Here is a 22,707-nt window from a genome sequence, read left to right on the forward strand (position 1 = left end):
TAAAACTCTGAAGGAAGAATTTAGTATTGTTTGAAGCTACCCTGTGGTCCTTTATTACAGAACCCAGGAAACTAATACACAAATATACAGTCACCTCATTTACCTTCTTTCTCTATGTGATCAGAACCATGCATTGCCTAAATTTAATATCTGAAAAAAAATTCTTTCTTATGTTTTGCTTAGTTTTCTTTTGGTTTAGAAAGAGGACCAGTCTGATACGAGTTACTCCATAATGACTGGAGACAGAACTCACACTGGGTATTCAGTTCTCCCCAGAAGTGTTTAAGAAGAAATATTGTTTCATGCTTTAACTAACAATATGTATTATCATCATTTGTAATAATTACAAATTCAATATATGAGAGGTGTTTTATTTGGCATTTTTGCATCATCAGTAAGATAGAACATGCTTTCATATGATTGTCATTTATATTTCTTTACTACCTATTTTCTATTGACGTCATTAATCCATCTTTCCTGAATAGTTTCTCTCATTGATCACTAAGGTTTTTAGAGTTAAGAAAATTGTTTTATGTCATGTATATATAATATTTTTCTTCCAACATGGATTTAAAAAATTGTGGTTGGCCTATGTAGGAAAATGTTTATTTTATATAACAAACTTTACCCATCTTTTCATTTTTTCCTTGTAAGATATATGTCTTGATTATAAAAGTTTGTCCATTTAAAAATATCATCTGTGTTTTCTGTATAATACTTAGAGTTTAAATTCTACATTTAAAACTTTGATATGGTTGGGAATTACCTGATATATAAAAAAAGGCAAAGTTATCTCTATTTATTTTATAATTAAGTATCCAGTTTCCCCACACCCATTTTTTGGGAAAAACTTATCTTTTCCCTCTGGTCTCATATAACTCGTGTCATTATTAGTGAAGCCACATACTTAATCAGCTGAAAAAATCTTCGCTGATTTGTCTTTGCATATTTTTGGGACCTGTTATATGTCGTCTGTGACCCTTCTCATTGATTGATAAGACCTTTGAATATTTTAGGGATATTAAACTTTTAGTTGTTCTTTAGATGGTAATTATGTCACCTGCTTTTATTTGCTCTTCAGCTTAGGTTAGTATATGTATATTCTGAACAGCTTAGTTTTACCTAGTGAAAGTCATCGTGCTTGGCATGCTTGTCCAACCACGTTCCTTTTGCTGAAGTTCACCCTTGCTATCAGCTCTTAATGAACAAACACAGTAATTATATAATGTAGAGCTAGATGTCTTTGACATAAATTTCCTGTCCTGTAGAGCCCAACGTGGATACATTGCCATTTCAAAGCCTTAGAAAAGGCAAAATTAGAATAAACAAAAGTAGAAAAGCGGAAGAGACCCCATGAGGAAGCAACAAACCAAAATTCGTGGTATTTTTCAAGGAAGACAAAGAAAAGCATTATCTACAGATCACCTAGCCATGCAGGAAGATAAAGATAGTGATTTCCTGACATTTATGTTTCCCCACGATCTATCTTTTATTCCTGCATCTCCTTTCTATAAACTGTCCCTTTACCTTTTTATTAATTCTTATTTTAAATTTGAAAATGTCTGTGCAGTGCTCTGTTTTGTAGCTGTAGTCGTGGCGACCACATGCAGGTATACAGTGTGTGCTCTGTCCAAGGGAATCTGGCCACAGAAAATGGGGAATAAATATTGTACTCTGTGCTATAGATCTCTGTCCTACTACTGGGAAAGTTTAGTAAATTTAAAAATTTACATAAAGGTTTTCTGTAGAGTGGCTGGTGATGAACATGATTCAATGAGCCTTGGATGAAATGAAAATAAATATAAATAATGAATCATAATGAAGTGAGAATAGTGAAAAATAGTAAAAAACCAAACTGGTTTGCAAAGACTCCATTCTATGTCTTGTAGTGAGAAAAGAGCTTCATAATAAATCACTTCCATTAATTTATACCCCTTTACCAGTAAAGGTGAGAGATTGGTGACATTTGTAGCCAATGATAAGAAGCTATGAGAGTGTATATATATATATATATATATATATATATATATGTATGTATATATATATGTGTATATATATATGTATATATATATGTATGTATATATATGTGTATATATATATATGTATATATATGTGTATATATATATACGTATACATATGTATACATATATACATGTATATATACGTATACATTTATGTATATATACGTATATATACATATATACATATGTACATATGTACACACATATATGTATATATACATATATACATGTATATATACATATATACATGTATATATACATATATACATGTATATATACATATATACATGTATATATACATATATACATATGTACACACATATATGCATATATATGTATACATATATGTATATACGTATATATGTACATATATGTATACATATATATGCATATATGTGTGTACATATGTATATATGTATATATATACATATATATGCATATATATGTGTGTACATATGTATATATATATATATGTATACATATATATGTGTGTGTGTGTGCGTGTGTGTGTGTGTGTGATTTATACTAGACTTCAAAAGAACACAAATTCCTGAATTCCTGGCTAAATGCCCAATGGTAAAAGTTGATAATTATGCAAAATTATGAAATTCCATTTGTCTGAAGCAGAAAGTGAAACTATTGAAGAACAATTACCAGGTTTTAAATGTGAGAATTAGCTAGGTATTTTTTGACTGATAGTCAAAATCTGTGTTGCACTAGCTTTTTGAGACATAAATGCACGGATCTTTTCAAAGACAAAGAAGTTGGCAATGGGAATGGGAATGTAAGGGAGATACAAGAGATTCTGGCATCATGGGTCCTTATTGGGTATTTCTTCTAGACCCAACTTTCCACCTCTTAACACATTCTGACCCAGTGATGTTCACTCTCATTCTCAAGCTAAGGGAGGTTGGGGAATGGGGGTGATACACGAATGTTCCTTGCATCTAGTCTCTGCCATTAGTTTCTAAATAGGAGCCTGATGTGAGGACCATTAAGCGAGTAGCAGCGCAGGAAGATGGAGTCCTGTGCCATATTGTTTCCAAGCAATAGAAGCCCATCAGTCATTTCCCTTCTGTACCAGATACAGCTGTTTAGAACAGGCAGTCTGTCAAGAATCAAGCAAGGAAATGGGATACTGCAGAACCATACCCCTTCTTCGTTTAAAATTTGTTGCCAAGCAGGAATCTGATAGAAATCTCACTGAAGCTTCAAGAAGGCCATATTGCCAGAAGACCCCATGACCTACTGAACGGGGGTATCTCTGCTTATTCAAACATCTACAGCACAAAATCTTGTCCCTCCAAAAAGAAAGTCAGCAGTACTTTGCTTAAGATGTCCTGGTATATCACATTATTTCCACGCAAGTGAATCCCTGATTTGTTGAGATTGTTGAGAAGAGATATCTCCGTAGCAGCCATTAATAGTCAAAGCAGCAATTCTGAATATGGAAATCAGCTCATTAACTGGTAACTGTATGAAAACTGATGTTCTTGGGTGGTAATTCACAATTACCTGACAATCCACAAGTGGCTTTCCTCAAAGGCTATCTTGCATTTGTAAGTTCTTAGCTCAGAGGAAGCAGAAGCTCTATAGATATGTTTGGTTACTGAAATTGAAATATGGTTGTATTTTGGAGAATTCTATATATCGTTTCTTTGTTTCATTTTGTGTCTGTGTGTTTGTCTGTTATCACTGTAGTTCTATAGTAATACAGTTAATTATTGTTAGACATAGTACATATCAACATCATTTAATCAATAGATAGTAAGACGAGAATTATATACACCTAATGCTGATTATAAGCCTGTCTCTCGTTATTACTGTGAAATCTGAAAGAAATGACCCCATGACATCAAATCCACATTTAGTAGGGGGATAAGACAGGTGTTACCTCTCATTCAGAAAGTTTGTTGTAGTGAATACATATGCTAGAGTTGGTCAATATAGACAAAGCCTTTGGGGACTGTATGTACAAACATAAAGTTACATGTTTCAGATGGGAAAGATGTGAAGTGTAGTAGATATGTTCAAAGTATGTTATATTAGTTAGATGTGCATTTGACTACATGTATCAAGTGTAAATATAGTTTGCAGTTTGCTTATGCAAATGGGATTTTCTATAAATAGAAGTGAAGAAATGAGTGGTTCCAAGAAAATATAGTTGCTCAAGAAATCATCAAGGATTGAGGTTTCTAGCTTTATTCTTTGCCATATTTTTGATCAGAAAAAAAAATCTTCCTAGGAGGACCATCCAGTAAACTTCTGTTTACTTTACTCTTGTCAGAAATGTTTCATGAGCCTGTAGCTATCTCCAAAGAATCTTTAGAAAGATGAGTTTATTTTCAGTGCTCTCCACCCCTCAAAATTAGAATTTGGTCACTAAGGTAAAAGAGAAGTTGGGACATTGTTTTAGGAGATGAACAGCACTGGCCATATTTCTTAACAGCAGTCTCTTTGAGAACTCTTTGTTCTATATTAATAAACCCTGCAAAATTAGTTTAGAGGGTCATGGCTCTATCACAGGATGTCACCTAATGTAAGCTGGACACACCATATCATTCTTGACAGATTTTTTTTTAACAAATGAAAAAGGGCCTGCAAATTTTGTGAGTCAGGCTGCACATTAAAGTAGTGCTAGGTGTGGAGACATCACGTAGCCAGTAAGATTATTCGTTAAAGAAATAAGTTAAAAGAGTAAAATTTGAAGGTGTGGAAGCACTACTGCAGAAAGGGATATGGAGTAGACATTTTTGAAGAGCAGGGATGAGTAACCATATCATCCCCAAGAAAGGGAAGACAGCGCTGCAACATTCATTTTCAGTTGGACATGTTGTGGTTAATTTCAATGACGTTACGTTATCAACTAATTATTCAGCCATATTCTTCAGGTACTCAGCAACTGTATTTGGCTTACTTGTTAAACATCAACTTCACATTATTCTCTACGATATACTTATTGTTTTCTGAACGCTTCAATTTTTTTCTTTCTGTGTTCTCCTGACATAGTCCTTCGTTTTACTCATTTATTATCATGCCTATTTCAAACATAGTATTTCTGTTATACAATCAAAAAAGGCATTGGGTTCTCACCATTCTTCATTTTCAAACTATAAAGAGTGTTACTTTATGAGTATTTTCCCAAAGAAAGAAAAAGGATTCTTATGTCAATCTATTAAAATTTCCAAAGATATTTTGTTGAAACGTTCTGAAATTTATCAATAATTTTTGAAGGGGAATGGAAAATTTTAAATTAGGGACACCTGGGTGGCTCAGTCGGTCAAGCGTCCAACTTTGGCTCAGGCCACGATCTTACAGTTCATGAGTTCAAGCCCCACATGAGGCTCTGTGCTGACAGCTCAGAGCCTGGAGCCTGCTTTGGATTCTCTGTCTCCCTCTCCCTCTGCCCCTTCCCTGCTCATTCGCTGTCTTTCTCTCTTTCTCTCAAAAATAACAAAATTACAAAATGTAAAAATAAAATAAAATAAATAATTAAAATTGAATTCTCCCTCACAAAAATAAACTCAAAATGGATCATAGAACTAAAGGTAAACTTCAAAACTATAAAATTCCTAGAAAATACATAGGATAAAATGTCCATGACCTTGGATATGGTGATGACTTTATACACACACCAGAAGCACAGTCCATGAAAGAATTGATAAGCTGGATTTCACTACAATTAAAAATTTCTGCTCTGTGAAAGGCAATGTCAAGAGAATGAGAAGACAAGCCACAGCTTGGGAGAAAATATTTGCAAAAGACACATCTGATAGAAGACTGTTATCCAAATTATACCAAGAACTCTTAAAATTCAACAGTAAGAAACAAATAGCCTGATTTAAAAAATGAGCCAAAGACTCTCACAGATGCCTCACCAAAGAAGATCTTCGGATGGTGAAAGGCATATGAAACATGCCCTACATCATGTATCATCAAGGAGGCACAAATCAAAATAACACTTCGATAGTGCCACACACTATGAGAATGGCCAAAATCCAGAGCACTGACAACACCAAATGCTGGTGATACCTTATTCACTGCTAGTGAAAATGCAAAACGGAACAGCCACTTTGGAATACAATTTGGAGGTTTCCTACAAAACGATTCTCTTACCATGTGACCCAGCAATTCCACTCCTTGGTATATACTCAAAGCATTTGAAAACTTATGTCCACACAAAAATTTTGTGCACGGATGTTTATAGAAGCTTTATTCATAATTGCCAAACTCAGAAGCAACCAAAATGCTCTTCAGTAGGTGAATAGCTAAATAAACTGTTGTACATCCAATGAGTGAGTATTCTTTAGTGCTAAAAAGAAATGAAATATCAAGCCATGAAAAGACATTCAGGACCCTTATATACATTTACTAGAAGAAAGAAGCCAATTGGAAAAGGCTATACTCTATTATTCCACCCGTATTATATTCTTGCGGTGACAAAACTATGGAGCCAATAAAAATCAGTGGTTGCCAGCGATTAGGGGAGGGATGGATAGATAGAGCAAGAGGTCTTTTAGGACAGTGAAACTATCCAGTTTGGTACCATAATGATAAACACATGTCGTTATACACAAATCCAGACCCCCAGACTGTACCTCACCAAGAGTGAATCCTAATGTAAACTGTGGACTTTGGGTGATAACGATGCATCAATATAGGTTCACCAGTTGGAATAAATACACCACTCTGGTGAGGGATATTGGTGGTGGGGGGGATCATGCATATGTGAATGCAAAGAATATATAGGAAACATCTAAGAATAGATAATATATAGAATATATGTTAAATATATAGAACATATAGGATAAATACATACAATATATAGGAAATAGATAGGAAATATTCCTTTTAATTTTGCTGTGAACCTAAGTCTGTTACAAAAAAAAAAAAAAATAGGTTTTTTTATTGAATTCTCCCTTTAAGGAGAATGGCATTTATTTGCATGTTTACTCAAATCCTAAGTAAAGTTATACAGTTCTTTTGTTTTTGTTTTGTTTTGTTTTGTTTTGTTTTGATTGTGGGGCGGGGGTGTCCAGCACAATCTTTTGAAAAATGTTTAATTTAATTGGTATTTTCAACCATCCATTTTCCCACAAAATATTTGTTCCTATTATTTTGTGTTATGTTCTGATTGAACTTGTTCAAACATCAGAGAATTATTAAATCCTTGTGAATTCTGGTTTTAATAGGCATATCTGTTTCTGCATTCAGATTGTGAGATATTGGTTAGAGATTAGTATTTTATATGATGTTAAGAGAGCGTCCCCTTGTTCATAATTTGTTGAAGGTGTATATTCTTAAACTTATTAAATGCATCTTAAGTGTTTATATTCACTTGTATGTGAGATCGTATGTAATATCTATTTCTGTGTCTTTTTATTCTAATACTTTTAACAGGAATCCTTAAATACACACACAGGCACATACATATTTTGGTTCTCTGTTGTCAGGCACATACACATTGTGGATTGCTGTGTCTCCTTCTTATGTAATACCTTCTTTTCCCTGAAAATTTTCCTTGCTCTGAAGCCTGCTCTGTCTGAAATGAGTATAGTGATTCCAGCTTTCTTTTCATTTAGTGTCAGTGTGATGTACCCTTCTCTATTCATTAACCTTTTATTTTTCTTTTGAGCTTATTTATTTATTTTCAAAGAAAGAGAGCATGTGCACAAGCAGGGGTGGGGCAGAGAAAGAGGGAGAGAGAGAAGCCCAGGCAGACTCCTCAGCATTGTTGGTGCAGAGCCTGATGTGGGGCTGAAACCCACGAACTGTAAGATCATGCCCTGAGCTGAAATCAAGAGTCGATGCTTAACCAACTGATCCACCTAGGTAGCCCTTCATCCGTTTATTTTTAGTCTTCATATTTAAAGTGGGTTCATTGTAGACAACATGTTGTTGCGTCTTATTTTTCTACTCATTCTGACAATCTCCGGTTTTTCATTGGTGCCATGAATTTTTGAAATTCTTGGTCCTTGTTGCTTCAAAACATATGTCCATTCCTCTTTTCTCCTTCTGGCATTGGTATTATCATGTATTACATCTTCTGTCCTTGCCCCATGCCTTGTTCTTGATGTCCTGTTTCTGTCTTCCTTTTTTTTTTTTTCTGTTTTTCTTTTCTTTTTTTTTTTCTCTTTGCTTTTTAGTTTGGAAACTTCTATGAGCATAACCTGAAACTCAGACTCCTCCCTCTGCAATGCCCAGTGTAATAGTGAGCCCATCAGAACACATTTTTTCATTTCTTTTACAGTTTTTTTTTTATTTCACTCATTTCTTTGTGACGCTACCTAAAATTTCCATTTCTTTAATTGCATCACACGTATGTTCTTGCGTGTTGTCTGATTTTCCATTATAGTACTTAACATATTAAACCTGGTTATTAAATTCCTGGGTCTGATAACCCCACATCCTTGCCATACTTTAGTGTGATTCTGAAGATTACTCTGTCTCTTCAAACTATGATTTTGTCTTTTAGTATGCATTGTTATTTATTCTTGATAACTCTACACGATGTACTGGGTAAAAGGAACTCTGGTTAATAGGTTTTGGGGGATATGGCTAGAAGGTATGTTGGGAGGGGAAACATCCTCTAGTATCATAAGTAGGTTTCTGTCTCAGTGAGCCCTACTTCTGAGTTGTGAACTTCCAAAGTGCTTCTCATTACTCCATCCCCCTGCCCCTGCTTAGGTGGGACAGGATGGCTAGCAGGGGGCAGGGGGTGGGGGGAGTACTTGCTCACCCAAGCTGGTCAGGTTCTGACAAACCTTTATTTTTTTCTCAGATTTATTTATTTTGAGAAACAGTGCAAGTGGGGCAGGGACAGAGAGAGAGTTGAGAGAGAGAATCTCAAGCAGGGTCCACAATGTCAGCGCAGAACCCAATGGGGGTCTTGAACTCATGTGAGATCATGACCCGAGACAAAACCAAGGGTCAAATGCTCAACTGACTGAGCGACTCAGGTGCCCCTTTGATGAAACCTTTTTGGTCAGGCTCTGATAAATAGCTTCTCTTTAGGGTAGGCCTTGCTAAGGACAGAATACTTTGGGCATATTTCAGAATAACTGCTTTTCCCTTCTTCTGGGGGGCAGCATGGGGGCTTTTCCTCTGATCTTCACTGTGAAAACCTGGTAGTGATCCTGGGGGTAAAAGTCACACAAGTGTGAGGAACTCTTTCTAGAGTGGACACCGCTGGGGACAGAGTAGCTCTCAGATTTACACCCTGAGTCTACAGCAATGCGTGAATTACAGCTCACATCCTGCCCCTACCCTGATCCCCACAGAGGTTTCTGCTCCAGTAAGTTGTGATTCCATGTGTCTGTCTTTCCGATTTGGGGCATAGCAGTTTCCCCTGTGATCTTAAGTTTCTGACAGGTTTGAGAAAAAGTTAATGTTCAGTTTGTTCAGATTTTTTTTTTTTTACTCTTCAGATAGAATAATTTTCAAGCTCTTTATACACTGGAGCAGAAACTGGAAGCCGATTTTTCCTTAATGAGCCTCTACAACATGAATATGTTTCTTGAATATGTGCATGGTATCTCTTTCTTTTTAATGTTTATTTATTGACTTTGAGAGACAGAGAGAGAGTACAAGTGGGCGAGGGACAGAAAGAGAGAGAGAGAGAGAGAGAGAAAGAGAATCCCAAGCAGGATCTGAGGAGCTGTCATCACAGAGCCCCGTGGGCTCATTGCCACATACCAGGAGGTCATGACCTGAGCAGAAACCAAGAATCAAACACTCTACCCACTGAGCCACCCAGGAGCCCCAGTTCACAGTATCTTTTTAAAAAATGTCCTGTTGGGGCGCCTGGGTGGCGCAGTCGGTTAAGCGTCCGACTTCAGCCAGGTCACGATCTCGCGGTCCGTGAGTTCGAGCCCTGCGTCGGGCTCTGGGCTGATGGCTCAGAGCCTGGAGCCTGTTTCCGATTCTGTGTCTCCCTCTCTCTCTGCCCCTCCCCCGTTCATGCTCTGTCTCTCTCTGTCCCAAAAATAAATAAACTTAAAAAAAATAATAAAATAAAATAAAAAATGTCCTGTTATATGTTCTTGGGCAAACCACGCAGGAAGAAAACATTCAGCAACATGTATTAAAAAAAAAAAAAGACACATGTCCTTTAATACACCAACAATTTCCCTGACAGCTACCATCTTATTTTACTAAAGCATAGCTCCAGGAAAATATTTTTAAAATATGATTATTGAGATTATAGGTCACTTTGGCCAAATTTATTTTTTTAAATTTTTTTTTAACGTTTATTTTTGAGACAGAGAGAGACAGAGCACGAACGGGGGAGGGTCAGAGAGAGAGAGACACAGAATCTGAAACAGGCTCCAGGCTCTGAGCCGTCAGCACAGAGCCCGACGCGGGGCTCGAACACACGGACCGTGAGATCATGACCTGAACCGAAGTCAGACGCTTAACCGACCGAGCCACCCAGGCGCCCCTCACTTTGGCCAAATTTAAATTCAAATGTTTACAACTTTCATGTACCTAAACTTAGTCTAACAATTGTTTTGGTTATAAGGTCCATGCATTTAGCACATACACACACACACTCACACATGATTTGTAATATATATTGAGTTTTAATCTTGGATTATTTTAGTTTTTTTTTTGTTAGTTTGATGATATTAAGAGATTCTAAAGTGATAAATCAAAACTATTTCATATGCACGTATTTAATTTTAAGTGCAGAAAGATAATTATATGCTAGTTACTTAAAATATCCAGGAAATTAATGCTACCCATAATGTCTCTAATCAAGCACTTAGCAGTGGCACATTCTGAGTGGTGATGTGGAAGGTAGAGCAACCTGGATTAACGTCTGGGGAGAGACACGGCAGCAAACATGGGTAGGTTCAGCCTACCTCTTGAACGTTGTGCCAGAGTTACGTTGAAAATAAAAGGACACAATAATTATTATCTTTTGCCAATAAGCAAACATTCAACTGATAAAACACTAAAAAAAAAGTCGATATATTGAAACTACTTTGGGTAGAGAAATCTCCCTCTCTCTTTCTCAGTCTCTTTCACATACCATGTTTCTTTTTCACAAGGTTATCTCTTTACTTACTTTTCGCATTTTTCTTCTACGGTTGATTGGCTTGGCCTTTCTTCTGGTCTGTATATATCTCTTATTATCTAATGCCTGCTTACTTATAACTATTTCCTTATAAATGTATCTTACCATGACGCTTCATTGGATTGACTCTAGCACTTTTTTTTTGTCCTATTCACTCTTTTATGTCCAGCTCCTATTGTCAAATGTGTCATTTCATTCATATTTTCCAGTTTTATTTCATGAGCGCAAAAATATAATTTACACAGATTAATTTTGGGGCTCATTTCATCACCTATTTTGTTAATCTACGTAATTTGTTCTTGATTCACAATTCAACTTCCAGTCAAATCAGTCCTATCCAGAATCATCATGGCGTTGATTTTTCAGGTAAAAGATTATGGGAGATTGAAACAAGATGTCGCCAGAGAAGACGGAGCAAAGCAGAGGAGATACCTGTGATAATGGCCTAACATTGGCAAGACTTACTATAAAATTGAAAATTAGGGTGTTTATATCAAACATGGTCAATAACTCACTGTTTTCTTCCTCCCTCCCTCCCTTCCTTCCTTCCTTCTTCCCTTCCTTCCTTCCTTCCTTCCTTTCTTTCCTTTCTTTCCTTTTCTTGCTTTCTTGTTTTCCTTCTTTCTTTCTTCCTTATAACCCAGCATATGGCAGTGCCTTTTACTGGAAACAGGCACAAGAACCGATGCGGTTCAAGAGGGTGAAATAAAGAGTTCAGATTTAGATTTACTAAATTTGTGATCCTATTAAACATCCAAATTGACCTGCCAAGTAGGCAGATTTCCCAGGAGAGATTTCAGATATGTATTTGAAGTCAAACACAAAATATATTATTTAAAGTCATGGGAAGGGACAAAAGGGGAGAGTTAGAAGCTTTTTTAAAGGTGCAGAAACTGGCCGTAAGGGCACTCCTAAATTTAAAGAGAAGAAATATCCAGAACAGGATTAAATGCTCATGGAATTCCCAAGGAAATCAAGAAGGCAAGGAAGGGGAAGATAGCTTCCAGAAGTTGGAAGTTCTGGAATTTGTAAAGTAATGAGAATACAACATTCTTCATTGAACTTCATAACATAGAGATCATTAATGACCACACAATATGTAGATTTCTGGAGTAGTGAGGCGGTAACAAGATTGCTGTGTGCTAAAAGTGAACTAAAGTAAGAAATTAGAGACAAGAGAGCAGGTGCAGTTGTTTTGAAAAGTTTTGTTGTGAAGGAGAGCAGATAAGAGAGTTCATGATTGTTATGATGCTTTTGGCTGCTGGTAACATAAAAACCAAGTAAAAGAAGCTTAACTATAAAGAAAATTAAAAGAAGCTTAAGCATTAACGGAAACACTATTTGGAAACAGATTCCTGGAAGGAGAGGGTCTATAGCGTGGCAAATTAGTGGCTCAAACATTGAGACTTGAATTATTTACAGCTCTTTGCCTAAATAATTTCGACAGGTAAACTGCTCTGTGTCTACAGATGGGCAATAGCATCCCAAAATGTAGCACAGTCTCACAGAGACGCCTCTCCTGGTTTGCTCTTGGGAAAGAAACTAACTATTTCTCCACCTTCCAGGACAGATTTTCTCATATTCTATTGACCGTATCTGTGGCACTTGGCTTATTAGATATTTTCTTTTTTCATTTTATGGGTTGCCTGTTAATTGATAGCATGCTTTCATGCAAATGAGATTAATATTTATTGATTTTTTTTTCTATTATGCATTTCAAGCTCTGAGGATACTGAGATGACAAGTCCCTGACATCAGAGAGCATATTTTTAAGAGGAGGCACAATTTATTCACAAATAAAAATCATTAAAATTTTAAAAGTGTCATGGAGCAAAATAAAATATTGCAATGTGATAGACAATTCCTAGGGTAGAGGGAGGATGTTGCTTTAGCTTGAATAGTTTTGAAAGGTCTCATTAATAATGGAGTATTTGATCTAAAACCAAAATCATGGGGAGTAAGTATCTATAAAAAAAAAAAAAAAACTAGGAAGAACACGTTCAAGAAAAAAAAAACAAGCAATAAATTTGAACTTTTGTTTGATTTCCTGGGATTATTGAATTTGTGTGCATAATCAAAGCATAGTGAAAAGATTGCTAGAATATAAAAAATGAAGTTAAACATAGCAGGAGATGATATCAGAAAGGTAACAGTGGCTAAAACCTGTAGAATCTTGGGGCGCCTGGGTGGCGCAGTCGGTTAAGCGTCCGACTTCAGCCAGGTCACGATCTCGCGGTCCGGGAGTTCGAGCCCCGCGTCAGGCTCTGGGCTGATGGCTCAGAGCCTGGAGACTGTTTCCGATTCTGTGTCTCCCTCTCTCTCTGACCCTCCCCCATTCATGCTCTGTCTCTCTCTGTCCCAAAGGTAAATAAACGTTGAAAAAAAAAATAATAAATAAAACATGTAGAATCTGTTAGAAAATAGAAAGAAATTGAAAAGTTATCCTCACTAAAATAAGAAATCATTGGCAGGTTTTAAAGCCTGAGAATGTTATATTGTCACTTATCTTTTTTTTTAACCTTTATTTATTTTTGAGACAGAGAGACACAGAGCATGAATGGGGGAGGGTCAGAGAGAGAGGGAGACACAGAATCGGAAGCAGGCTCCAGGCTCTGAGCTGTCAGCACAGAGCCCGACGCGGAGCTTGAACTCACCGACTGTGAGATCATGACCTCAGCCGAAGGCGGACGCTTAACCACTGAGCCACCCAGGAGCCCCTATTGTCACTTATCTTTTTAAGAGGCCACTCCATCTGTGTTGTTGGCATTAGATTGTAGGAGGTAAGAGTGGATAGGGAGTTTTAGTTAGAACTGGTAACTACAAGTTACTAGAATTTCTAACTACAAGTTAGAACAAGTAGTTCTCCAATGAGAAAAGACATTGTCTTGAACTAGGTAGATAGTAATGGAAGAGTTGAGATATTGACTATATTTACAATAATTTTTAATAATTTTACAAGACTTGCTGAGATTGTATTTGGGATGTGAGAGAATGATCACAATTATATATGATTCCTAGGTGTTGGCATTGGACAGGAAGATGGTTGGTAATTCTCTTGCCAGAGAAGGGAATGTGTGGAGAAGAATAAGATTGAAAAAGGTGGTTATGTATTATCTGCTAGAATAGAAAATTGATAATGAGGTGGAAAGAAGGTCTATGGAAGGAATCAAAGTATTTACAAGACCAGGAAAAATGCTTTCCTTTAAAAAAAAAAAAAAACAAAGAGTTTATTTACTTTGAGGGAGAGAGAGAGCACAAGGAAAGGAGGGGCAAAGAGCGAGAGAGAGAGAGAGAGAGAGAGAGAATCCCATGCAGGCTCTGCACTGTCAGTGCAGACCCCAAGACAGGGTGCGAACTCACAAACCATGAGATCATGACCTGAGCCAAAACCAAGTGTTGGATGCTAAACTGATTGAGTCACCCAGGCGCCCCCAAAATACTTTCCTGGTAGTAAATTGAATGATACTTGCACACAATTGTTTTGGAAAAGTAGAAGGTTTGAGGAGAGAAGAGAAAATTTAATACTATTATCCCAGAATATCAAAACATAACTTACTAGGTCATCTAATTAAAACTGCTGGGGTGGGGTATGGCCATCTGAGGTTTGTACAGTTCATCTTAAAGCAAAACCTGCGTGGAACCTTCAATTTTTTTTAGAGAAAACACAGAAAAGGGAAAATACGATCAACTGCCCTGAGGTGTTCCCAGTTATTTGGGATGGAGTAAAAGACACAGACAGGGATTATATATATTTTGAAGGAAGCAAGTTAAAAGTAGACCATGGCAACTACACTAGACAAGTGAGTTTAAACTAGAGGCAAATGAGATTAGAAGGAATGTGTGGGGAGTGGGATCGGGGCAGTAAATTCATTGGAAGGCCCACTGAAATCCAATAATTACACAAGCAAGTATTCAAGAACTAGGAGACTGCAAAAATAGGAGGCAGAGTTTGATGTGTAAGATATTTGTAATAGGTGTTTTCAGAAGTCATTGTTCTTCATCAAAAGATCCAAACTAATTACATAAAGGATGACAGCAACGTGAAGACTTGCTTTATTTATTTTGGGTAAACAAACCTATACAAATTCTAAATTTTAATTATTTTATTCTTTTGTCTTCTGCTTGCCACACTTCCTATCACGTCCTTTGGTCTTAGACATATTTTGTCTACATTTATCTTACCTAACATATCGCCAAGTTATAGTTATGTGAAAGTGAGCTGCAACTTAAGCCATGACTGTGAGAATAAATTAACAAAGCAAGGGGGAAAATGTCAAAAACTGAGGCTAAGGTGTTAAATGGATCATGCAATGGGTTCTGATACTTTCAAAGTCTTGACGGAAATCGGAGTGGATAGGAAGACAAGGTCAGTATTCGAATTATCCATAAAGTGTGAAAATAAAGGGGATTCTGTAGGTGATAGATTTGAGATAGAAAGAAGATTATATGGCTGCATAATAAAAGCTGCAAAACAGCAGGAAGTTTTATCCTCATGCTCCAACTTCTGTCCTTAAAGTAGGTGGAGTATGATGGAGACATGCTCTGTTTGAGCTGGCAGCAATATGCATGGGTTCACGTAGACAATATCAAGACACGACTTCGACAAAGTAGGTAGAAGTGATATTTTCACAAAAGGGTTGAGACACAGTTTCGTCAAACAAAGAGGGGATTCAAGATGGACGGCAGACAGTTTGCTTGGAAAGGATAGGGAAATGGATGGCAAAAGATAAGGCAATGCCTACAGAGAGTTTAAGTGATAAAGGATCTACAAGAAAGATTGATCTGCAGGTAACTGGAGTACGCAGGTATTATATGGTGAATTCTGGTCACTACCTAGAAAAATCTGAGCAAAGACATATAGCATTTTTATGACAAGTATCATACTTAGTGGTGATGTAGCTTGGGGTAATCATTGCTTCCTGGCCTGAACAGTGGGGCTGAGGTAAAGGAAGAACTTATTCAGTGATAACCTAAAAGTCAAGGAATAAAACCCAACATAAAAGCTGGATTGAATTTGCCTGTCAAATGATGAATCCTTAAGTTAGATTAAAGAAAAAATATCAGCTATATGCTTCATAATAAAAATACAACCACTCAAGGGTGCCTGGGTGGCTTAGTCAGGTAAGCATCTGACTCTTGATTTCAGCTCAGGTCGTGGTTTGTGAGGACTGACCCCTGTGTTGGGCTCCGCACTGACAGGAAGGAGGCTGCTTGGGATTCTTTCCCCCCGCCCCTCTCTCCCTCTGCCACTCTCTCAAAATAAATGAATAAACATTAAACACACACACACACACACACACACACACACACACACTATTGCATCAACTCAATGATAAAGCAAAGTGAAATAGTCATGGGGTAGTCCAATATACATCAGACAAATGCAAATAAATTTGTGAGGTTGGTAAAACAAATACCCAATAAATAGGAATGAAGGGACAGCAGCCTTTAAAGAAAATCCCAGGAGTGTTCTTGCTCAACAAATCTCCACACTCTGAGAAAGCCAGATCAGCTATAAATCTTAATGAGCCAAAGACAATAGTAGTGAAATACATAAAGCAAAACTCTTAAGCTACAAAGATAAGGTTATAAAACCACAACATAATGAGTGACTGTGATATATAGCTTTCAGAGATGATGGATGAAGTAAATCTAATTGAAAAATCATTTATAGGCTTTACATCACACAACCAGCTAGTTCTATTAAGTAACATTGTCTCAGACGTAGGACTTCCTATAGAAGCTTTATACTTTGAGTGCTTGGCAAAGTTCACGGAGAGAGGAATTTTGTTATTCTCTTGGAGGACATAAATTACCACAGCAAGTTTAGAAAATAATTTGACAAAGAATATATACATCTTTAGGGTCCTAATTACATTTTGAGGAGTCTATCTTACAGAAATAAAAGAGAAATCCATGTGTGTATTAATTAAAGTGCTATTGTTATTATAATAAAAAAATGGAAACTAATGTGGTAAAGGGATACATTTAAATATTATTGAATACCATGTAACCACTAAAAACATTAAAAGAATGTGATGGATTCTTTTTTTTTTTAATTTTTTTTTCAACGTTTATTTTATTTTTGGGACAGAGAGAGACAGAGCATGAACGGGGGAGGGGCAGAGAGAGAGGGAGACACAGAATCGGAAACATGCTCCAGGCTCTGAGCCATCAGCCCAGAGCCCGACGCAGGGCTCGAACTCACGGACCGCGAGATCGTGACCTGGCTGAAGTCGGACGCTCAACCGACTGTGCCACCCAGGCACCCCATAATGTGATGGATTCTTAATGGAGGAAGACTGATTTGGAAGAATTTCAAAATATTCTCAGGAAAGAAGAAACACATTTCAGACTAATATGACTACCATGTTCTCATATGTTTAATTTAATTTATTACTTTTTTTTTTTTTTGAGAGACAGAGGGAATGAGCATGAGCAGGGGAGCATCAAAAGAGAGAAGGGGTCCCAAACAGGCTCCAGTCTGTCAGCACAGAGCCAGACAGGGAGCTGGGATTGCTCCCACCAACCGTGAGACCATGACCTGAGAAGAAATCAAGATTCGGAGGCTTTACTGCCTGAGCAACCCAGGCACCCCCAATTTTTCAATTTTAAAAACTCTCTTTGGATGTGTGTTTCAATGGCATACTTCCAGAAGCATAACACTGTTAAAATGCATCCCAGATTTTTAAGTGTTTAAGTCATGGAGTTAGAACTGGCAGTGGTGAGGGGCGCCTGGGTGACTCCATCAGTTGAGTGCGGATTATGGCTCAGGTCATGATCTCACAGTTTGTGGCTTTGAACCAACCCCCCCCCCCACACCCACCCCCTGTCAGGCTCTGTGCTGACAGCTCAGAGCCTGGAGACTGCTTCAGATTCTATGTCTCCTTATCTCTCCGCCCCCCTCCCCCAGCTAAAACCCTGCCTCTGTCTCTCAAAAAATGAATAAAAATGTTTAATTTTTTTTTTTTTTAAATGGCGGTGGTGAGTGAAAGACTTTGTACCTTTGGACGTTGTAGGTGGAATGAAGATGGAAAAGCCATGGGTGCCACTGCACTATGGCGGTGGGTGACAGGTGCTCATAAAGTATTTATTCGAGTGTAGCCTCAGTGCCTAGTAGCAGAGATCAAGCGTCCTTCCAATGTACCTCCAAGTTCGAGATCCCAAGGTTTAGTTTAAGGACAGACTTATTTTAAACATAAATCTAACAATTCTGGAAAACAAGAAGTAGAGTTCTCCCTATAAAAAATTATGTGCTGAGACATCTTCTACACTGGACAAGACTAGTCCCTTTGGAGTTTGTGTCAACTATTTGAACAATCCTTGCAATGTCTCTGCATGCTTTTAGATTATGTGCTTGCTCTCTGCCCCTCCCCCGTTCATGCTCTGTCTCTCTCTGTCCCAAAAATAAATAAACGTTGAAAAAAAAAATTAAAAAAAAAATGGGGCGCCTGGGTGGCGCAGTCGGTTAAGCGTCCGACTTCAGCCAGGTCACGATCTCGCGGTCCGTGAGTTCGAGCCCCGCGTCAGGCTCTGGGCTGATGGCTCGGAGCCTGGAGCCTGTTTCCGATTCTGTGTCTCCCTCTCTCTCTGCCCCTCCCCCGTTCATGCTCTGTCTCTCTCTGTCCCAAAAATAAATAAACGTTGAAAAAAAAAAAATTAGATTATGTGCTTGCAGCCCAACACTTTCCTCTAGAGAAGAAAATTGAAAGGAAGACAGGGTTCCTTCCTTTTCAAAGGCTACACAGCTAATGCCACTCTGGTAGGTCAAGATGGCTTTTCTTTTCTGTATTATTAATTTGGTTGTAACTTCGAAAGAAATAGACATTTTAAGTATGAATATATTTTAAAATATTGAATGATGAAATATTTATCAATTAAAGTATGATAAAATATGTTTCAAATATTAAAAATGAGTCATGATTTTGAATGCTTTCAGCCTGCCAAACAATAATATTACAGTTTTACCTATGTTAAATGATTTAACTCTCATAACTTCCCATGCAGAAGCTGGGGCATGTAAAAGTTCATGTTTCTCAGGACCACACACATCTTAAATGGAGAAGATGATTTCAGACATCCCGTAGTAAGGCAAACATATTAGTAATCGCCAAAAGATATTACTAGTTTAAATAAAGCACCTTGGGGATTTCTTAAGACAAATGATGAGAAGGAATGGAACAGGCAAACACAAAAACAAACACCTGTATTAATAGAAACATCAAATAAAATAGAATTCAATACACTGATACAAAGGGGAGATGTAATACCTCTTATCATAAAGGTTACAATCCACCAATAAGATGCAATAGCTGAGAATTTGTCTTACCACAACACAAGCTCCAGGTACACAAGACTGAGCGAGTAAACATAAGATGATCTTAACAAATATAGTACTATGACAGATGAATCTAACATACACCTCCTGGGAATCAACGGATTACAAAATATAGTAAAAAGATGAGGAATGTTTGAAGGACAGCTAAGAAGTTCTGAACAGAATATATCTTTAAGGAAAACTCTCTACTTTTTCAAAACAAATTTTGTGCAAGTCATGATCACTGACCACAAAGCAATATTACCAGATCATGACAAAAAAATACCATACACAGATATATAAACACATTTTACATTTAAATATTAAAAATGCATTCCAACATGACTCTAGCTAATGAAGAATTCAAATTATTTAAGATAAACAACAAAACGAACACTGCTCAGGAATATTGATAGGATTTAGCTAAACTGCCAATCAGAGAAATCCATATTAAATTATGGATTAAATTCATATAAATTATTTAAAAATATAAAATAATTATTTAAGCTTTCATATAAAAAACGAAACAATTTCAAACAAAGTAAAATATGAGGTAGAAAATTAATAAGGATTCTCCCAAAAAAGTTAAGTTGAAAAATTAACATAATTGAATAAAATAAAAAATATTATTCCAAATAATGTGTAAAATAAATTACAATTTCAAAACAAAACCTATATCCTCAGTCCTGTGTTTCTCCATACCCAGATTTATTTTTGTAGCATTTTGTACATTATAACAATTATACACATTTAAATTTTTTTATATTAGGGTTTATGTCCATATCTCACCACTAAAATGTTAGTTCGGTAAGAACAAGTTTGTATGTGTGTATGTGTATGTGTGTGCATGTGTTTAGTGATATATTCTAATTGCCTATAACAGTGGCACACAACAGGAATTCAATAAATATTTTAGGAATAAATAATTATTTGTAATGTGATAGAGTATAAGAAATAAATGTACAGAAGAGATATCTATGTAACTATTTTTTAATTGATGTATAACAGAAAAAATGTCTGGGATAAAACTCACAAAACAGCACAGATTACATCTAATTAAATGGCTACAGTTTGAGTTTAAAGATCTTTACTCAACTATGTCTGCTGGCAGATGGTAACTACACTTACTGTGCTGAGCATTGCATAATGTAGAGAATGGTTGAAACGCCATATTTTACTCCTAAAACTAAATAACACTGTATGTCAATTACTCTTCGATTAACAATAAAAGATCTTTACTGTTTACTCATAGTCTCTTGAACACATTGAATTGTGGGTAAATTAAAGACATCTTTGCTCTTTACTCTGTGCTTTTCTGATTGTTCACATTTTAATAAATTTTTTTTCAACGTTTTTTATTTATTTTTGGGACAGAGAGAGACAGAGCATGAACGGAGGAGGGGCAGAGAGAGAGGGAGACACAGACTCGGAAACAGGCTCCAGGCTCTGAGCCATCAGCCCAGAGCCCGACGTGGGGCTCAAACTCATGGACTGCGAGATCATGACCTGGCTGAAGTCGGACGCTTAACCGACTGCGCCACCCAGGCGCCCCTTAATAAATTTTAATAATGTATCGGGGACATAGATGACTGGTTATGAGACAACCATAAACCAGTTTTATTGTTCGTAAACTCTGCAGAATTGCTCAGCGAGTGGGGTATAAAATTTAATCTGTCTTCCACTGGCGAAGTCCTATGCATCGAACTTCTTCCCAAAAGAATACTTTACCTAATTTGAACAAAGGACACAAGTGAGCTTGCTAACAGAAAGAATGAGTGGGGGGAAATCATGAAATGTTGGTCAAAGGATGCAAAGTTTCGGTTATGCAGGAAGACTAAATTCTAGATTCCTGAGGTGCAGCACAGAGACTACAGTCAATATATACAATTGTACACTTGCAACTTGGTAGGATAGTTGATCCTAAGTGTTCTCCCCAGTCACACAAAAGAATGATATCTGTGTGAAGTGATGGAAATGTTAATGAGCTTGATTTTTGTTATCCCTTCACAATACATATGCAAATTACAACCTCACGTTGCACACCTTAAGTATACACAACTTCTATTGTCAATTATACCTCAATAAAGCTGAGGGGCAAAAGGCACTGTGCTAAGTGAAGCTTCACAGACAGAAACACAGAAAATGTATGTTATTAAGTATCCATGACTGAGTGAACAAGACAGACCATATTGTGGGCCAGACACCAAAACTCAATATATTTAAAATAATAAAAATACAAGAAATCATTATCAAAAGTATATCTGCATGATGCCTACCTCTGTAGAAATAAAGTGGCATGCTTCCAGATAATCCACAAATAGAAGAGAATGGCACAAGAAAAATTATAAAACATTTTGGTGTGAATGAAAATGAAAGCATCGTATACTAAAAAGTGTGGGATGCAGCTAACACCGTCTCTAGAGGGAAATTTATAGCATAAATGTTTACGTTAGAAAAGAAGAGAGCCTCAAATCAATGATTTTTACTTCCAACCAGATAATCACAATAGAAGAAAGTGAATTAAACACAAGCAGACAGAAATCAATGAAACAAAACTGATAAAGAGTAGAGATAATTAATGAACTAGAGATAGTTCTTGAAATTATCAATAAAAGTGATAAGCCTCTAGCTATAAGCATCAGAAAAACAAAATACAAATTTCCAATACTAGAAATGAAAGAGAAGGTATAATTTCAGACTTTACAGACATTGAAGGATAATACAGGGAATATTACGAAGAACATTATGTCATTAAACCTGATAAGTTTAAGTTACTGGAAGACTTCTTGAAAAGCAATTATTACCAAAACTCAATCAGGAAGATATAGGAAATCTAATAATATGGTACATAATAAGTAAGTTATATTTATTATTAAAAAGTACCCAATTCGAGTCCTGTAAGCTAGATTGGAGACAGAGATATAAATTCATCTTTAAATGTGTGTACACACAAATATGTACCATGTATGCATACACACTATATATACATACTATTATACATTCATACACACATAGGAAAATAGGTATACATACAGATAAATACACATGTATGTGTACACATGGATTAGTCTACATACTTACATTTCATAGCACTGTCTGATTGGAGGGCTTAGAGAAACAACATCTCAGGAGCAAAAAGATACCTAACAAATGCTGATCCTGGCTTTTAAATATCATTCTCCATTAACAGCAGCCCCGGGTCCTTGGAGAAATCATTACCCCTAGACAGAGGCAGGGAAAAGCAAAATGAATTTTCTTGAGGTTCCAAAAAGTAGGGAAGTGGAAAAAGA

Source organism: Leopardus geoffroyi, chromosome A1 (genome assembly GCF_018350155.1).
Source record: "Leopardus geoffroyi isolate Oge1 chromosome A1, O.geoffroyi_Oge1_pat1.0, whole genome shotgun sequence".
Classification (NCBI taxonomy): Eukaryota; Metazoa; Chordata; class Mammalia; order Carnivora; family Felidae; genus Leopardus; species Leopardus geoffroyi.